The sequence below is a fragment of the Lactuca virosa genome, chromosome 8 (genome assembly GCF_052849685.1).
Source record: "Lactuca virosa cultivar CGN04683 chromosome 8, Lactuca_virosa_CGN04683_v6, whole genome shotgun sequence".
NCBI classification, from domain to species: Eukaryota; Viridiplantae; Streptophyta; class Magnoliopsida; order Asterales; family Asteraceae; genus Lactuca; species Lactuca virosa.
The window spans coordinates 242,563,567-242,582,958 of record NC_136433.1 but is presented as its reverse complement, the minus strand read 5'-3'; the positions used below and the strand labels follow the sequence as shown (position 1 = coordinate 242,582,958).

At 34.4% G+C, this 19,392-nt stretch overlaps 1 long non-coding RNA gene across 1 annotated transcript; it reads right to left on the bottom strand.

Annotated features, from left to right (window-relative positions):
• Positions 1 to 1,680: 1,680 nt before the first annotated feature.
• LOC145132996 (uncharacterized) lies at positions 1,681 to 4,670 on the bottom strand. The gene is made up of 4 exons (XR_013718332.1): positions 4,411 to 4,670; positions 3,424 to 3,501; positions 3,010 to 3,246; positions 1,681 to 2,215 (listed from the first exon to the last, which is right to left on the bottom strand). It is a non-coding gene; the product is annotated as an uncharacterized LOC145132996 (long non-coding RNA).
• Between the last annotated feature and the right edge of the window lie 14,722 nt (positions 4,671 to 19,392).

The following is a 19,392-nucleotide window of genomic DNA, read 5'->3' as shown; positions in this document are numbered from 1 at the left end:
TGTTTGACAATTAGGAAGCTTTTATGGGAACTAAATACATTCTATTTCAATGGATGTAAGTTAACTGATTGGAAGATGTTAAAGATTTTTGCGTTTTATATAATGTTTCAATTCTATTTTTGTGTTTTATTTAATGGGAAAAATAGTTTTTACCCCTTACACATTTTTTTGTAGGAATACTTACAACTGTTACGAACAATTTACAAATCTATATATTTTGGTTGTGTTAGTTTTAATTACTTGATGATTATATATATATATATATATATATATATATATATATATATATATATATATATATAAGAAAAAAAATAAAATGACATAATAAAAAAATCAATCATATAAATGAATTTAGTAAAAGATAAATGATAAAAATAGTCAATCATATAAATGAATTGAATAAAATATGTACTTATAAAATAAATCATTAATAAAAAATAATTTAAAAATAATAATAATAAATAAATAAATAACCCTTAGCATTTGAAGATGTGGGAGATTACATTCCACCAAATAAAGTGAACCCTTATCAGATCTTGAAAATGAATCATATTCCTGTTTCATAAGTGAAAATATTATTGTTTGACAAAATGAAAAATGAAAGTACGATGCTATATTTGACAAATACAAAATAAAAGTATGATTCTACTTACACGATTAGGGAACAAAAGAGACTAAATGTAATTTCAACTTTTGACCATTTACTTGTAGACATGTGTGCCAATCATACCCTCTTCAAATGTTGCCAAAAGAAACAGGTGGGAAGTTTTAAGTTTAATCATTTCTTCATTCACGTATAAATTTCTTATAAAGGTACAATTTATTGTAATAAATAATCGTATTAACTAATCAATGTTTCGCAAAAAACTATTAATTTACAAAGATAGATGTTTTATCATAATTGTTAGTTAAAACTAATATATACATTGTTACGATATTTTCAAATTGAATTTCTCAAACAGAAACTTTTCAGCATGATATTTTCAAAACATCATATGCAAGTTTAGATTGAAACTTTGTCAAATTACTAAAATGCCGTGATCATGTTTTGTATTTTTAAACCAAAATGTTGTCAAATAGCTAAAAAATGCCCCTAATGATATTTTTACTCACAAAATCAATTCAAGACATTTTCTACCCATGTGTGTCAATAGTCAAGTAAGAAATATTTAAACCATTAACAATCTTAATGAAATGATGGAAATCAATACAAACCTGTTGAAAATCCTTGAGTGCTTCTTGAAACTTTCCCAATGCAATATATAAGATATGCATCACCACGCCGATAATAACCCTAAAACTATGCATATTATTTAAACAAGAAAAAGTAACATCACTAATATGCATTCACAACTTAGATTTTGTAAGAAATGAGGAATCAAGATGAAAAACAAATAGCATGCCTTTGAATACTTGGGATCAATCTCAATTATTTAGTTCGATTACTTGTGTATAAAAATCAGTTGCGTGATAGTGATAATAATTAACTTTTGCTTGTCATTTGGAGCCTATAGCTTGGAGAGAACTTCTCTAGACCAACCAACATAAAATTCACAATTTTTACCGCTCTTTGATCAACAATATTTGACCAAAAAAATTAATAGTACTATCGAAACACAAAAATTATTTTATAAAATAGATGCACTGCATGTGTCCTTTGGATGAAGGATGAGAAAATAATGGTTTTAAAAGTTTGTTATAAAAGAATGCCAAATGGCCACATGGCATGTCCTCCTTACATAAAATTTCAATATGGATTAGCCAATATACCCTTCAGCCTTTATAATCTACGTAAACATTCTTTATTTTGAAATTGAAATTTATTTCTTTTGAATTTGAATCCCTCAAATTCAGCACAAACCTTTCCTACTCTTAATCCTAATCCAAAATTAAATTTGACAAGGGCTTCAATCGATTCCATATTAACCTCAATCGCAGCTTGGATTACAAATACATCTTCAAGGAAGCTGATCTCCAATGACTTCAAGAGTATATCACGACTCATTCAATTTTGGTTTAGTATATCTTCTTAACCTCTCAACCCCATTATTTCATCTGCTCAACCTCTCAACCTCTACCAGGAAAACTAATTTATCCATATGGCACTAATCGTTTTTTTATGGATTCTTCTTCTTTGGCAGTTCAGGTAGGATCAGTGATTGTTTTAGCAGTTCTTCTTGGGGTCTGCTGGGAGAAACCCTAGATCAAGAACAAACTGAAAATAAAATAAAAAAATTTAGTAAACAGGATAGGATATATGAAGATAAACATGTACTTTCTGTTTTTATTTTATATTTTTAGTCTATATGCTCTATATAGTTATTAATATTTTATATGTAAATATATCTTTAAAAAATAGTTTCTTACCTAACTCATATTAGAGGTTTATTTTAAACCAAAGCATTAGTGGATGTTTGATTGTGATTGTGCTTAATTTATACCTGCAAGTGACGACACTCACCCTTCTAAATTTTTTTGACATTTTCAAAACACTGAGTTGGATCTTGAAGGTGAATGAAGCAAGATTATTAATACTTTAACGTTATTATGTGCTTATGACTGCTATTTTTTTATGTTTAATATCATATGGTGGCATGATGTCGGAGGAAATTGGGTAAAATTTTATTACTTTTTTCATTTTTAAAGAGGAACTAAATACACCAATAAATAAAAGTACATTGCTATACTAAGTATATGTACATTTGGTTATTATCTACGTGGTATATGTAAATTGTATTTATGTTTTTCATTATACATACGAGGGTACTTTGGTCTTTTGATAAAAAAAATTAGAATGAAATTGAATTCCTACAGCCCTCAAGAATGGTGAAACCCATCACACATAAAAGCTTAACGATTCCAATGGAATTGAATTCTATTCATTTGGCAATCAAACACGCCATAGAATGGAATCATGAATTCCAATTCCTTTAGATTTCATGAACCAAAAAATTAAGAAGAGTTTATAACGTTAATTAATTAATTAAATAAATGAAAAGATAAACGAACCTTAAGTTGACCGGAATCATTGACCAGAAAATTTAAAGGTAAAGTGACATCCACAATCTGTGAAGCTAATTCATATTCATCTTTTTTCTCTTCTGGATTATTGGCGCTTTTAATTGCTTTAGGGTTACCATAAACTGCTTCAATAATGACCAAACCACCCGTTTCCCCATTGTTTATTTTTTCTCACTTGCCTAACAATTGTTGAGCTTTCTCTGCTGCTGCTTTTGTTTATTGAACCTATACATGTAACAACACACAAAAATACCTATAATACCCTCCAACAAAACACCTGCTCAACACGTATAAGAGAAGTGTTTTTTCTTTTTTTTTTTTTTTTTTTTTTTTGTAAAATACCCTCCAACAAAACACTTGGTTAACACATACTTTAAGGGTAAATACGTAATTTTTACATACCTGTGTGCGAGTCTGTTTCATATTCTTGAGTACTTGTTGTTTTTCTCTTCTATGATAATAAGGTTTGAAAACAAAAGACTGCATGCATAAAAATAAAAGATTATGGTTAAAAACTAACAAATCATAGAAATGTTAAAAATGTTTTGTTCAATTTCATTCATGAAGCAAGTATATCACATCTTACATTATACCGTTTTTTTGATTAATTGTCGAATTCATTGATTTAAGAGTAGTAATAAATAATAATAGCCTGAAGCAAATCCAAATAAGAAATGCCCCTGAAGCAAATCCAAAATTAAAGTGTCTTGAAAGAAAATTTTGCACACAATAAGAAATCAAAAACAAAGAAAAATCTGCACACAATAAGAAATAAAAAACAATTCTTTACATACAGACATCAAAACAACAATATGAATATATTTGTATTTTCTTCTTTACTTTTCATTGACGGGTTTTACTATAAAATCTGATTCAGTGTGTCTCGTGGGCTTGTTTCTGAATGTATTTGATCATCTGATAATGTTATTACATCTTATGCAGGTGTTACACTATGTTCATAATCGAGAGTGACTGATGTTGTTAACTTTAAAAATTACAATGGCAACTACAATCCATTATAAGTATAAATCAAAAGCTTGCACAATTCAGATTAAATTATCCAACTTTTATTTCTTTTTTTGGGGGTTGTGTAACTATCTATTTCCATTTCAGTTCATACTTTGAGTGCAATGTTATAGAGGGCCACAAAGTTGCTGAACATTTTTTAAGTCGAATTGACAGGTGCACATCCACCATCAAGCAGCCATGAGGAAGACCCAAAATCAAAACAACTTCTCCGAAATTAGAAATAAAACATAATCAATGGATAGTTGAAGGAGGAAAATCAAAGAACAATATGAACTATAATCAACCAAAAGAAGAAGAAGAAATTGCTATTCCATATAAATCAGACGAACTGGAAACACAGACAAGGGAAAGTTTACAGACCTAAAAGTTATTGGTGTCGCCGATTATCAGTTGATGTGCAATAGTACTTCACGAGTGTTGATCGATGCAACTTTTGAAGCTTCAGTGATAAAGTTCGTCGGCAGAGAAAGCATGGCCGGTCTCATGGAACGGTGGAGCCGAATTAGGGTTAAGAAAATTCGTTACTTTAGGTAACGGATTCTGATTTTGGAAACTTTAAAATCGTTAAAGAGCCGCATAAGTGTTCAAAACAAACGGTTGAGTTGTTGGTGACTTAAGCAAATTGATAAAATCTATAAATGAAATATAATCAAGGGTTTTGATTGTTTAATAATATTTAGAGATCTATATATACCAATATATCCAGCGACTTAACTCATTTATTTTTTACTTTGTTATTTATATAATTACGGAAAATATGTAAACAATGGGCAGAAATTAAATAATTGAACATAAATCTCACCATGCATGATTTTTTGCTATTAAAAGGAACTCCGATCCTCACATTTATTGATTCAATTTAACATAAAAAATGTCTGCAGAAATTAACAGAGAGAAAATTGATTCCAAAGAAGAAGAAATAGCCACAAAAATAATATGGATACATGTTTTGGGTTTCACTCGAATGGCAAGCTAAGCAGTGCCGCCAGTGTGATGGGTCTCGGCGGCGTCAACTCACCTTTTCAAGCAGCGGATGGTGATGATGTATGGAAATTCGCAGCTCTGAATCCTGGTCACATGGTAAGCTTAATTATTGATATACATGGTAAGCTTACTTATTGCCTACAAATTTTTAGAGCCCATTAAAAATGTATCTACTAAAAGTTTGGTATTAACTGGTAGCAAGTAGTGGCAAATCGAAATCTCTAACGGTAACCAACCTTACAACACGATATATGAATTTCTCATTTGCTTCGATTCTTAAATTGAAACTTCCAATCCAATTTCTTAAAACATTCTTGATTCCGATTTTGATTTCTCAATAGTAAACTGAAGACGTTCTTGATTCTGATATCCAAAAAAACAAATAGGAAAAACTATCTACCGGGAAAAAATTGAAAACGATTTCTACTCTCTGTCAATTCTAAGGAAAGCGTCTGAAAAAAAATAGATTTTCGGAATACGATTTCTACTTAAAAGCAACTATCTATTGGAAAAACGATTTTTGATATTCTTTTTCTGAAAAACAATTTCACTTTCTACTGATATGAGGAAACGGTTTCCTGAAAAAAAAAAATTCGGGAAAACCATTATTGATTCAACATTAGTGGAAGATCAACAATCCCGGTTGTTGAAGTAAGTTTCTAAAATTCTTAGATTCCTACCGTAACTTTTTGATTTTGATAAATCTGATTTATGATATATGTTCTATTGTTCTTGTTAGTTCTTGAATTTTGACGTAATATTGTTTGACTAATTGTTGTTGGAGCCTTAAAAGTTCAACTCGAAAAAAGAGAACACAAATATACATAATATAATGCAATAACATGTCTAACATGTACAAAATCAAAAAACTCATAATCATTATCTAGGTCCAAGAACTCGAAATGAATTAATTTGTATTTTAGCTAATAATATATACTCAATATTATTAAATAAACAAAATATTTTTCTGTGATTCTTGATTGTCCCCCGATGTTAGCTATCAAGAACAAATGACTCTAGTTATTCGATGTGTGAACATGTTTAGTAATAAAATAAAAATTGATGAATACTTTTTGGAATTTTTGAAGTTAGATGATACTTTCGATTTACGACTTTTTAATGAGTTATTAGATGCATTAAACTCATTAGATCTTCATATTGATGATTTAAGCTCACAAGGTTAGGGTAATGGTTCTAACATGAAACGTAAACATCAAGGGGTTCAAAAATAAATACTTGAAAATTAATCCAAGAGCATTATATATGTCGTGTGTTTTTCATAGTCTTAACCTTACAGTTAGTCATATAGCTCATTCTTGTGTTCAAGTTTATTTTTGGAATTTTACAATGCATATTTGTATAATTTTTAGTTCTCCTAAAAAGCGAAAAATATTACTAAATAATGTTCTAAATTTAACTGCAAATTATTATGCAATACATATTAGGAGAGTATAATTAAAAGTGTAAAAGTTATTGGATATCAAGCTCCTCAACTAAGTGTAGGATTGATAACATTATGTAAATTGTGTGATGACACAAAATCAAAAAGTAAAGCATAAATGATTAGTTAGTGTTATCGAAAATTTAGAATTTTTAATTGGTATGACCATTTGGTGGTATGATATTTGATTTGTTATATACTAACATGGTAACTAAAAAGTTGCAAACAAAATCTGTTAGTACTGATACCACCATTAATCAACTAAAAAGTATAATAACATTTTTTTAAGAAATATAGAAATGAAGGATTTGTCGTTATTATAGATAATGCTAAAGCCATTGCATTTGATATGGATTTTGATCATACTTTTCCAATAAAACGTCGAAGTATTATAAAAAGACGATTTGATGATAATGAAGATGAATTACACTCGTCTACAAAATATTTTATAATTGAGTATTTTATTATTGTTTATACGACAATTTCTTTATTAGAAAGTATATCTGAACAATTAACGACTTTTAAATTTTTTTTATTTTTATTTTTTACCTTTTTTTGTATGATTAGAAAAAATGAAGTCGTTAGATGAAATTGAGCTTAAGAAATGTTGTACTAATTTTGCAAACTCATTTCTCAAATTAACTAACTTATGATGTGGATTTAAATTATTTGTTTTTGGAACTCAAAGTGTTGGAGATTACTTTACCAAATATGTTTATATCTGCATTTAAAATATTAGAGTTTGTTAAAGAAGAAGACTGTTTTCCAAATGTTTTCATTGTCTATCGAATCTTATGAACTCTACATGTTACTATAGCATAGTAGAAAAAAGTTTTTCAAAATTGAAGTTATCTAAAAAAAACTTTTTGAGATCATCAACGTCACAATAAAGACCGAATGGTTTGGCCATGTTATGCATCGAGAAAGATACGTCGGACAATATTGATATTGATATTATTATTAATGACTTTGCTTCTAAAAAAACTCGTAAATATAAAAAAAATTGTTTTTTTTAGTTGTGATTGTTTGGCTCCCGGTCCTATCTTAGGGGCCTTTCAATTCAATAGTTGGGGTATTTCTAGACTGCTTTTGTATTATTATTATTTTTAATTAATAAAATTTATCCGGAGGTTCCACTCTGGTTTACTTCAAAAAATTACTCTTAAGGCTCTAATTTTTTTTAATTTTCTTGGAGCCTCAAATCGATTTGAATCGGCCCTAATGTGATGAAACGAATCCATGGGTGATTGTTTAGGATTGTCCATGTACCAAAGCGATTAATTTTGATTTGCCTCGTATGGTGTCGATGGCTCCCTTATGTAAAGGTGAAGATTATGTAAAGGTGAAGAACATGTTGGAGGTAACATGTTTGATCATGCCGATGTTGCTTATCTGGTACTTACCTACTATTTACTGATTGCTAATCAATATATTAAAATATAAGGGTGGTTTCTTTAAGTTTCCCAAGTGGTAGCAAATATAAAAATCAAATAAAATATACATATGGATTAATCGAAATTAACAACTCTTATTTATTGAATAAATATATCACCAACACTAAGGGATCATTTGGTTCGCTGGAATCTGTTGGAATCGGAATGAATTGGAATTTAATTCCATCACTTTCCTATGTTTGGTTCAAGTTTTGAGAAGGAATTGGATTCTTAAATGTGTCCAACTTTCCTTCCATTGAAGGAAAATAAATTCCATCTAAAAAACGAGGAAATTCAAATTCCTTCAAGTGGGAATGTTGAAGATTACCATATTACCCTTTTCATTTTTAACATTAAATATGAAAAATCTTCGTCACTACTCGCGACCACCTCCACCACAACCTTCGCCACCACTACCCACCACCTCCACTACCACCCACCACCACCACCTCTGCCACACACCACCACCATCACTAACCATCACCATTGATGTTGTCGCCACTTCCACCACCACCCACCACTACCACCGCTTCCATTATCACCACCACCACCATCACCATCGCTGACATCACTACCACCACCACCGTCACCACCACCACCACTACCACTACCTATAACCTCCGTTACCACCTACACCACCACCCTACCACTACCGTTGTTACTACTTACTCTATCATCACCACCACCACCTCTATTGCCACCACCACCACCAGCGTCGCCGCCACCACCAACATCCACCTCCACCACCGCCGCCACTAACACTCACCGCCACAACCACTACTGAATCTACCATCAACATTAGTGATGTCACTACTAGCACCACTTCCACCTTCGTCACCACCACACACTGCCGCCATCACCACCACTGTCGCTTCTGCCACCATCGCAGCCGCCGCCACCATCGTTTACTATTTTTATAATTTATATAATATATCTTTACATATAATTATAACATAAAGTAAAAGTAAGAAAAAACCAAGAAGGGTAGTTCTGTCATTTTACACTATTCAAATTCCATTTTCCGCCAACCAAACAAAATATAAAATTGGATTCAAATTTCATTTACTGCTAACCAAACAGAATATTGAATGAAATTCCAATTCAAGACAGATTTATATTCCTCAACAGATTCCAATTCCTTCAAAAACATTCTGTGAACCAAACGCCGGCTAAATCATTGAATGATGACTATCATCAAAGTGACTAGTGTGATTATTTGAAATAAAACATTTCAAAACAGAGTTACTTCAGGTTTAATTTGATTCTCACATACGTTAATTTTGAGATGATCTACCAAAAAAACACTAATTCATTAATACTTAATCAAACTTTCAAACAACAACAAATTAAAAAAGTTTTAGGTCCAATATACAAAGAAACTCTTAAATATTAAGAGAAACTATAAAACTGGTCTGTGGTATATTGGTTTTTTTAGCTAGCGTCCAAAAAAATTTAACACACAAAATTCCTCCCTAATCTCTATATTCTAATATCCATATACTAATAAAAGAGTAGTTTTTTTTATCATGTGTCATCTTATTAAGTCTCCTAATTAATGTCATGTCACTTGTTAACCTATTGATTCTTTATTTCAAATTTAAAAATTTAAAAATTTCACTCTAATTAGATTAAATTAATAACATTATAATAAAAGTAAAATAAAATTAATACATATTATAAGATGATATAATTTCACGTATTTATTTGAATCAATTATTATCTTTATATATAACAAAAAAATATCTCTTAATTAATAGATTTTTTTTTAAAAATTAATTAATAAATTTAAGTTGTACTATGAAAGTTTAATTAATTTTCGAACTGTGGTTCCCACGAGTTCTAAATTGGTAAATAATAGGTTTATTATCCTATTGTCAAGTGTCATACTATCATAACTCCTCGTTAATATTATATGTCACATATCATGCCACTTGTCAACCTATTAATTATCAATTTCAAATTTCAAATTTTAAATTTCTTACTCTAATTACATTAAATTAATAGTTGATAATTGATTCTGCATTTTAAATTTCAAAATTTAAATTTTTTCACTCTAATTATATTAAATTAATAACATTAGATTAAAAATATAATAAAATTAATATAGCTTATAAAGTGATATAACTTCACGTATTTATTTAAATCAACGATTATACTTTTATATAACTAAAAAAATATCTCTTAAGTAATGATTTATTTAAAATAATTGATTAATAATTTTGATTTTTTAATATGAAAGTTTAATTAATTTTATAACTGTGGTTCTCACAGGTTATAAACTAGTAAATAATAAATAAGGATCTCATTTGCCATTTGTCAACTTCTCACCCTTTATTGTGTCCACATGTCATTTCCTCAATTTTCTTAATTTTCCCTTTCCACATGTCAGTGTCTCATTTATTTTAGTTTTTCCTTTCCACCGTTCATTCATTACAACCTATAATCAAGGACGTCATTCATTACGACCTACAATCAAAGACTGGGTCTTGAAATTCAAACTACAACATACAATCAAGGACTGGGTTTTGAAATTCAAACTGCATATCTTGTAATCTGGCTTCTTCCCGTTCACTTGCACGCTTTTCTCTAACTCCAGATCCATTTGTTGAGAGAAGAACTTAATAAAAGTTAGTAACGAGATAATATATTGTGGAATAATAAGTTAATCTTAATGAATCTTTGTTAGCTCAACAATAATAGTTAGATTGCGAAAATATAAGGTATGTAAATAGCAGCAAGTTATATCAATAAGCATTAAACAAGTAGACATTTAGTTGAATCATAACATGGTTTGCATGCAATCACAAGTTAGCAAATGATGAACAACATAAGCGAAGAGGGACTCGGTTGAAGTATCAATAAGATAACTTTAGATACAGAGATGAAATATCTTATATTGATAAGTTCAGAAATTGGTAAGTAAACATGAAGTGGGAAGCTCTATATATAGAGGCCCAAAAGTTACACGAAAATAATAAACAATTACAAAGTAGCTGACTTCGATGACCCTGAAGAGTACACCAGATAATACTAACTTTACAAGCAAAGTCAGTAAAAGGTAACTTGTTGTAGTCTTCATGTTACATACGTCTATGGGTCTTCTACTCGTCTTTGGGTGATACAAAATGACAACAGTCTTTGGCAGGCTCTTTTCGGTTCACAAAAGGCATTAGGTCTTCGGATCCATTATTAGCTGCAAAGGGTCACTTTCTTGTTTCAACAATTTCCCCCAAAGTGACCTCGCAGTTAAGTTTTTCATTGATTCAACTTGAGAAACTTGATGAGGATCCACCAAAATTTCCTTACTTCAAAGAGCCATTTGATCCTCCTTGTAATTTCAAACTTCACCTTTTCGGTAGTGTGTTTGGATTTTTGAACTGCAGACAAGGTGATATCCAGTTGTTTCTTGGTTAAACGATGGATGGCCGTGACATGAATAAAGAACATTGGACTTGTTTGAGACTTCTTGTAGACGACTCCAAGCTTTCGAAAGTTTGTTGCACGGAGACTTGTGTCTTGATAACCCTCAGTGATTATTGGAGCTGGTTCAAAAAGAGGGAAATTAAATTCTTGAGCAAGTATCGGGTAGATTTCAGCGTCAGTCTTCCCAAAGTCGCATATCAGGGCCTTAAGAAATTCACAAGCCCTTTCAAATGTAACTTTCATCGTCATATACTTCTCAGCTTTCAGTTGAAATACTCGGGAAATAAGGAAAATCTCTTTAGGATTCATAAACACAAAGTCTGCTTGTGATCTGATGTAATCACATCCTCTCCGGGAAAGAGTGTACTAAAAGAATTCACTCTTCATGAACTTTCTGGCCTTGTAATTCTTCACTCCTTCTGGCCTATCATTTGACTAGATGTTCTCAAGCTTATCACCATGTCGGGCATGAAAAAGATTCAACCTTTCCAACTCCATGGGGAGTCTTCGATCGTTGGGAATGGTCAGCTCAAATGATTGAAAAACGGGGAAGTATTTGGAGTTTGGAGAAATTGGAATATCCCAGTAGCCATCTGAAGGAGGTTCTGCATATGTGAGAATTGGAACATAGTCTGATTCCAAGTGTCTTCGGGTAGGATTTACCCAAGAATTGATCAATGTTTCATCAAAAATGGTATCGAACCGTTGTGCTCTCCAAATCTCGTTTGCGAATTTCGCAGCTCTCCAATCTTGTTTCTTCTGAACCGTGGCTGGGGTGTCATCGGAGTGGATTTATGAAATGTCTTCCTATATGTTTTGCAGATGAGGAGGAGTTTGAGGCCGAGGAGAAGGATGAGGTGTTGACTGCCGAGGAGAATCATGTGAAACTGAATGTCGAGGAAAACCATGAGGAGTTGGGTCTTTGTTGTGCTCTATAGAGAGTTGATGCCAAGGAGGAGTGTTGGATTGGTGAACCAAGGGAGTTTTTTACTTAGAAGTTTTTTAGGATGAAAGAGTTTCGATCCTAATTCCCTAGTTTGGATCACTTCCCCATTTTGAGGAAGCAGACTCCATATGCTCCTCAAACCAAACTTTCAAATCATCAAGCTTTTGGAAAGTGGTATTGAACTGTGTTGCCATCTGAGCACTCACTCTCTGTTGGTAGGCATATCTGGATTGAAAAGTGTTTGATAAATCCCTTTGGTAAGATGAAGGATTTCATCAACACTTTCTTTTGCAGTTAGGTATCGCCTCCACCCTTTGATTGTATCGTGAAGAACAAAGTAACCCGTTTCATAAGCCATGTGAGTCTCACTGATGAGTTGTTGAGACTTGGTTTCTTATTCTTGTGTGGCTTTCTGAAGCTCGTTCTTTAGAACCTTGAATTCATCGATGAGATCGGTGGCCTTCTTGATAAACTCCCGATGATCTAGAGTTCTTTGATTATCAAGCTGTCGAATGCCCATTTCCAACCGCAAAAGCATTCGATCATCATAGAATTTCTCTCTTGTTTCCAAGGCTTGAACTCTGTCGATCAGGGATTGTTGAGTTGAGTCTTCAGTGGTCTTCGAGGTTGTAGAGGTAACTGCAGCTAGAATCTGATCCACCTTAGACTGAAGATCCAGGAACTCTTTTCTTGACACAGTCAACTTTTTCTTTTTCTTTTGCTTAGGCTTAGATGTGGAGTGTTGTGATCCACTGGATTCTTCATCATCGAGAACCATGATAAAGTCATCAGAAGGAAAAGGTTGTTGAATTTCATCAAGGTTATCATCATCTAAACCAAAGAGAGGTTAAGAACTGATTTCAATTGTGGTTGCTCCTTCATTAGAGTCATGCTCTTCAGTGTTGGTGGGAGAAGGCTTTGAAGTACCAGCATCGACTTCAATAGCTTGAACTTTTTGCATTGTGTTTTCCATGTCTGAAATCCATTTTTGAATTGTGAGGATATCATGCACCATTTTAGCATTGTTGAAGACAGTGGCTCAATACTTGGCCACATGAAGAAGAGATTCTTCCTTCTGCTGTTGTTTCTGAAATTGTTGTGCTTTTCTGGCCTGAAGAGCCCTTTTGAAGGCTTCAAACTTCCTTAATCCTGATTCAGTTGTTGGTCGATACTGAGACCATGAATCATCTGAGGCATATCAATCAAATCATTTCCATACCGAGGTGTCCCTCGGGTCCATGGATCATTGCCCATTAGTGCTCACCATGCCTAGGCCGCTTTGATGTAATGGCGACGACGCAGGATTTCTAGAGCTTCCTCGGTCTCCTTGGTCTAAAACCAAGTCTGGCCTCGGCTCTGTTTTAGATAGGGTCTCTGAAAAAGGACCCTACAGTGCAAATGGTGTTTGAAGTGTTTGTGTGACACGAAATAAAATGGAGTTCAGTTCCTCGAGAGAAATAAAGTGCATACGTGAAGCCCTGGAGACCTTAGGGCAAGTATTGACATCCGAATCCACTTGGAATCCGGATTGGGTTTTGTCTCCATGTTTGGATGAAGCTGATACACTTTCTATATTAGAGTGGTTAGATTGGGTTGCTTCGGGTGATTCGGCATGGACTCGAACGGCTGCGGGAGTCTTTTGAGAGACTCCAACATCTGCCTTGTTTCGCTGATGGCCATGGATAAGGGTAAGCTTCAACTTCTTTCTTCTAAAAATGTCTCCAGAATCCGAAGGCTCATTCAAACTGTCATCAACCACGTTAACTAGTGGATCACGAGCCTTGGATGGAGAAGGGTGAACCCGATGAGTGGACTCTGTGGTGGTGGCTTTTCTCTTCTTTGAAGCACCCGCACCCTTTGATACAACATTTATGGGTGTCCTTTTGACTGCTAGGGATTTGACCCTTTTTCTCTTGGGCTACGGGTCTTGGACTTTGGTTGGTTGAGGGGGGATTGGAGGGGTAGAGCAGTATGGGGCAATACCACTCATATCCACAATATGGTCAGCCACCAGAAGAGTAGTGAGTCCAACAGACTGAAGAATATACATGGGAAGACGTTGAGTAGGACTGAAAATAGATTGTTCTTTGGAGGGATTGTACATTTTAAGATCTCTTACAGAGAAGAGATTGGTGTCATTGCCAAGACTGAATTTTGTATCTTTGTGAAGATCGACCAAACACAAGGATCAAAACCTTACAGATGTGAGTTCCAGCATCCCTTCCTTCGGGTTCCCTTTGCTGACATATTGGAGGAAATCCTCCCATAGAATGATCGCATAGTTCACAGGGTTTCCTATAAAGATGCTCCAAACTATGTCGAGAAGTGGCTTTCCCATGTTGTTTGTACCTCCAGTCCTTCCAGACAGACACCTGATCACGTAGTGTCAAACATATTGCCAAACAACAGGCAATTTCCCTTTCCTGAATTCAGCTATCCCTTTGATCTTTGATTGATACCCCATCTGCTACAGGGTAGAAAAGACATTGTTGGTGTTGGGAGTGTAGAACTTTGTTGATGGTAAAGCCCTAAGTTGATAGCTTCCAGAAATTTTTCCTTGGTTAGAACAACCAGGGAAACATCGATTAGACAGAGATGAACTTCTTGAGGTTTGTCCAATGGCCTAAATGCAGAGAAGGCGCATTTGAACAAGATGGCTTGGGGAATAGCCTCTGTGAAGGAATCAAAGGCACCAAAAAGTGGATGAGTGGGAAAGAACTTGATCATAATCTTGATAGAATCACTTTAGCCTTCATGATCGTCAAAAATTCCTCTATAGTTGCTTGCTGCGATGGAAGGGGTGAGATCATTGATAGTTGATCCATATCCAGTAGGTTTAGCAGAGCAAGAAGCTTTAGATTGTTTCTTTGAGACTCTTGATTTCACCAGGCCTCGCTCGGAACAAATCTACCAGTAACATTAGATGGGCCCCACCCCATCACATTCATTAGGCCCCGCCCGACATTCATATATACACATAAAATACATGCCAGAATCGCTAAGATAAATAGCATAAAATACACTCATCAGGCCCCACCCGATATACATATCACATACATCACATGCAAGAGTGTAACGGCCCAAAAACTTAGGTAAAATTTTTCATTTAATAATTAGAAATCTCATTCATATTAGTTTGCCAAAATTCTATTACATAACCATATTATTCAAAAGATCGGAGTATCCAAAAACAACTAATGTGGAAATACTGGAGAGTGCACGTCGCGCCATCAAGCCAGGCCCTTGCCCTTAGAACCAGAAGTACCTGAAACACCCAACAAAACTGTAAGCACAGGCTTAGTTAGTTTCCTAAAATACACAATTCACATAATCATATAATGTCATGCACATTTACACATAAAACTGCCATGGACTCCCTCCATGGTCTTCAACCGGGATGTCATGGGCTACCCCCATGGTCTTATACCCAAGTGCCATGGGTTCCCCCTTATGGTCTTATCAGGTGTCATGGGCTCCCCCATGGTCTTCACGTAAATCAATACACACAAAAATAACAAACCATTGCATAATCAATTATAGAGATTTCACATCAAGTAATGGCCCGACATTGGTGCCTTCGACCCATTGGTATAGTGAGAAGACTCACCTCAGTCTGCTGAACACAAAAGCTGCTCGACTACTAGCCTAAAATCTCACACTGAACAAAATACAAATCACCCTAATTAGAAATGAATCAATACCTAGACAAAGGCCCAACATCTCAATCTAAGGCCCACCATTAAAGCCCAAAATTCTAACCTACATTAATCGACCTAATATTAAAGTCCAAACTACAATGGGCCACATGGCCCAATAAGGCCCAATCATGACATCAATGCCCCAAACTAGAACAAAAGTCCACTAACTCTAAATGGGACCAGGCCCAAGGCTGAATAGGGCCCAATAAGCTTGCAAGCCCAACGAAGCCCAACTCTTATGTGGTGCGTACGCCCAACGTACCACATCAGTACACTTAGGGTACTCGACCCTTTGGCCGTACGCGCTATGTACACAACCTTACGCCCAACGTACAACCATCCCATGCACAAAAGTTTATTAAGTGCTTAATGCTTAAGATTTCAACGTCTAACTTCAGATCTGAGTCTATTAAGATGTCCTAGGGCATAAAGTTGGCAACTTTTTGCCCTTGCATGCCACATGGGTCCCCAATACTTCATTTCTGCCATTAAGACCACTTTTGAGACCTTAAACGCATGCATGGTCTTAATACAACCTTCAAAATGGCAACTTTATGCATTAAACATGCTCAAGAAGCTTAGATCTAACAGTCATAGTCTCTGGAGTTGCTCAACTCACAAAAGAGAGTCTAAGAACCAAAAATGGACTTCATAACAAAACCCTAACTCAAACTAGAAAAAGAGATGGCAAGGTTTCAAATTTTTACCTCTAGAAGTTCCTCAAGATGAACTAGATGCGGGATCTAGAAGCTCAATAACATCCAAAGCTTGGTCTCCACCTTGCTATTCTTGAACACCCTCTAGAAAAGTCACCAAACACACATTTAGGCTCAAAACTCCCAAGTTCTTTCCACGTACGGCCCACATACAAGCTCGTACGCCCAACATATGAGCCTCAGCCACTCGATGCTCACACACGTGTACGCTAAGTGTACCCAAATGTACACCCAACATACAAAAGGTCACTTTTTTTTTTGCCAAAAACGAAATACTTGACGGTAAACAATGGAATACCTGAATTGGAGTGTTACAACTCTCCCCCACTTGAACTAGACTTTGTCCTCGAAGTCTGCTGTCGCAAATAGATCCGGGTAGTGCTCTCGCATCTTGTCCTCTGACTCCCAATTCCATTCCGAGCCCTTCCAGTGCTGCCATTGCACCTTCACTAGCTTCACTACCTTTATACAAAGAGCTTTAGTTTTTCTATCCAAGACTGCAATGCGCTTTTCCACATGGGGATGGGTAACGGTTGAACCTTGTCGTGATGCCTTTGATGCTCGGCTTTGACCTTCCTGTTGGATTAGTGTCTAAGTCCATAACTATTTTGGTATGTACTTGACCCGATTATGAGCATGGTCCTTTTGGGTTGCCTTCACCATAGCAATATGTAGGATGAATTAAGGAGAGAAAGGTTAAATTATGATTTATTAATATATTATGAGAATAATATATTAAAGGAGAAATCATATTGTTTAATTAATATTAGTCAAGAATTAATTTTGTGGCTAAAAGAGATTAATTAAATTAAAGGGACTAATATTGTAATTATAAGATAGTTACAAAGTTGGGCTTAGGATCCATTAGATGGCAATGGACGAATTCTATATGGAGGTCCATAAAGAAATCGTCCAAGGGCCTTCTGGAATGGTCCATTGGACTGCTTAAGGCCTAAGCAGTCAGATTAGGGTTTCCTAGTTGAAAACCCTAATAGCCTACATGTATATAAAGGACCCTTATGCCCCAAAAACTGTTGGGTTATGAGCATTCTAACACTCCTAAGTGTACATGCAACCCTAAATACCTTGGATCTATGTTTTCTCTATTATACATACAATTATGAACATCCAAGGTATTATCCTAATCTAGCATACAAAATAATAAATATAACAAGATAGAATACATACCTCTTTGATGTAGAATGTCTTCATGAAGCTTGAGTGCCTAGTGCCCCAAGTGTAAAAGTTTTGTGTCTTTGGAATTTGAGCCCACACTTCACACATCTCGCACCATTCTTGATGAGTACTTTACCGTAGAAGTCGCCGATGGAAAATACGTTTCACTCAATGCAGTCATCCAAGATTGCACTTTCGATTTTTGCGGTCATAAATTTTCTGTCAATTTAGTTCCTATGGAACTTGGTAGCTTCGACATCATCGTAGGAATGTATTGGCTATCCCAAAACCATGCTGAAATAGTATGTTACGATAAGTTCATTCGTATTCCTCTCGCCGACGGTCAAAGTCTTCGTATTTATGGCGAGACTCATTCGAAAAAGCTTAGTCTTATGTCATGTACTCAAGCTCGATCATATCTACGAAAAGAATATATGGCTTTCTTGGCCCATGTGGTGGAAACAAAGGTCAAAGAAAAGAAGATCGAAGATATTCAGGGTAGACTCATTAGGATCAACAGTCTAATAAAATTTTAATTACACATAACTAGGGGCATGTCGAGTAAATCTTAGGAGTGGATCAGACATGGAACAAATCACAAGATTATAATCAAGTTGTTCCTACTAAATTCATAAGTCTATTTATATAGACCTCTGGTATAGAGTTTTCAGCGTAGTCGTGTCGGCAATCTAGAACATAGCTAAATACATAATACAAACTATAATACCCAAATTATACAAAATTTTCTGCATTAAAAATCAATAGACAAACACAATGAAACTAAAAAGGGTATCAAACTATCAAGAGAAAAACACATACAATGTAGATTAAAATCCACTAATTATAACAAAATGGCTAAAAGAAAAGATAAGGACTAAGGATTGTTAAGTCCTCTCTTCTTATAAATAGCTTTGAAGCAAGCTTGCCTAAGCTTCTTTGTTCTTTCTGTCAATTCCATACCTGGCAATTTCTCCATCATCTTCTTGTGCCCTTCTAACATCTCTATCTCCTCCTTTAATCCCAACTCCTAGTTTTTTTTTAAAAAAGGTAGATGCAATATATTTTCGTGTGAGTTCACAAAATTTACAATGAGTTAAGTTTATATAAATATAAATCAGGAAATCGTAGTAAATCAATTGATTTGATGTGGAATATGCCTAGGGCCATTGTTTATGTTATAAAGAAACTAATAATTAAAATTTTAGAAAATACCAAAACTACTTTGGTTACCAAGTGCAGGCATGCATGCATGAGTAATGTATAGAAGGTTATTATCGTAATTTACCTTGACATTTTGAATGAGGGATTGTAGGCTCGTAAGTTTTCTATAAGGCCATCTGTTTATGTTTAGCTCTCTGCATCTTTTCTTCAACAATGTTAACCCTATCCCTAGTTCCTTTGCTGCCATGATTATCGGCATCTCAAAGTACTTCTCTATCTCTTCAAACTCCAATGGTCTCAATCTCTTTGCCACCTTCCGGCCACCGTGATCAGTGGTGGCAGCACTAGAACTACATGTAGCCTC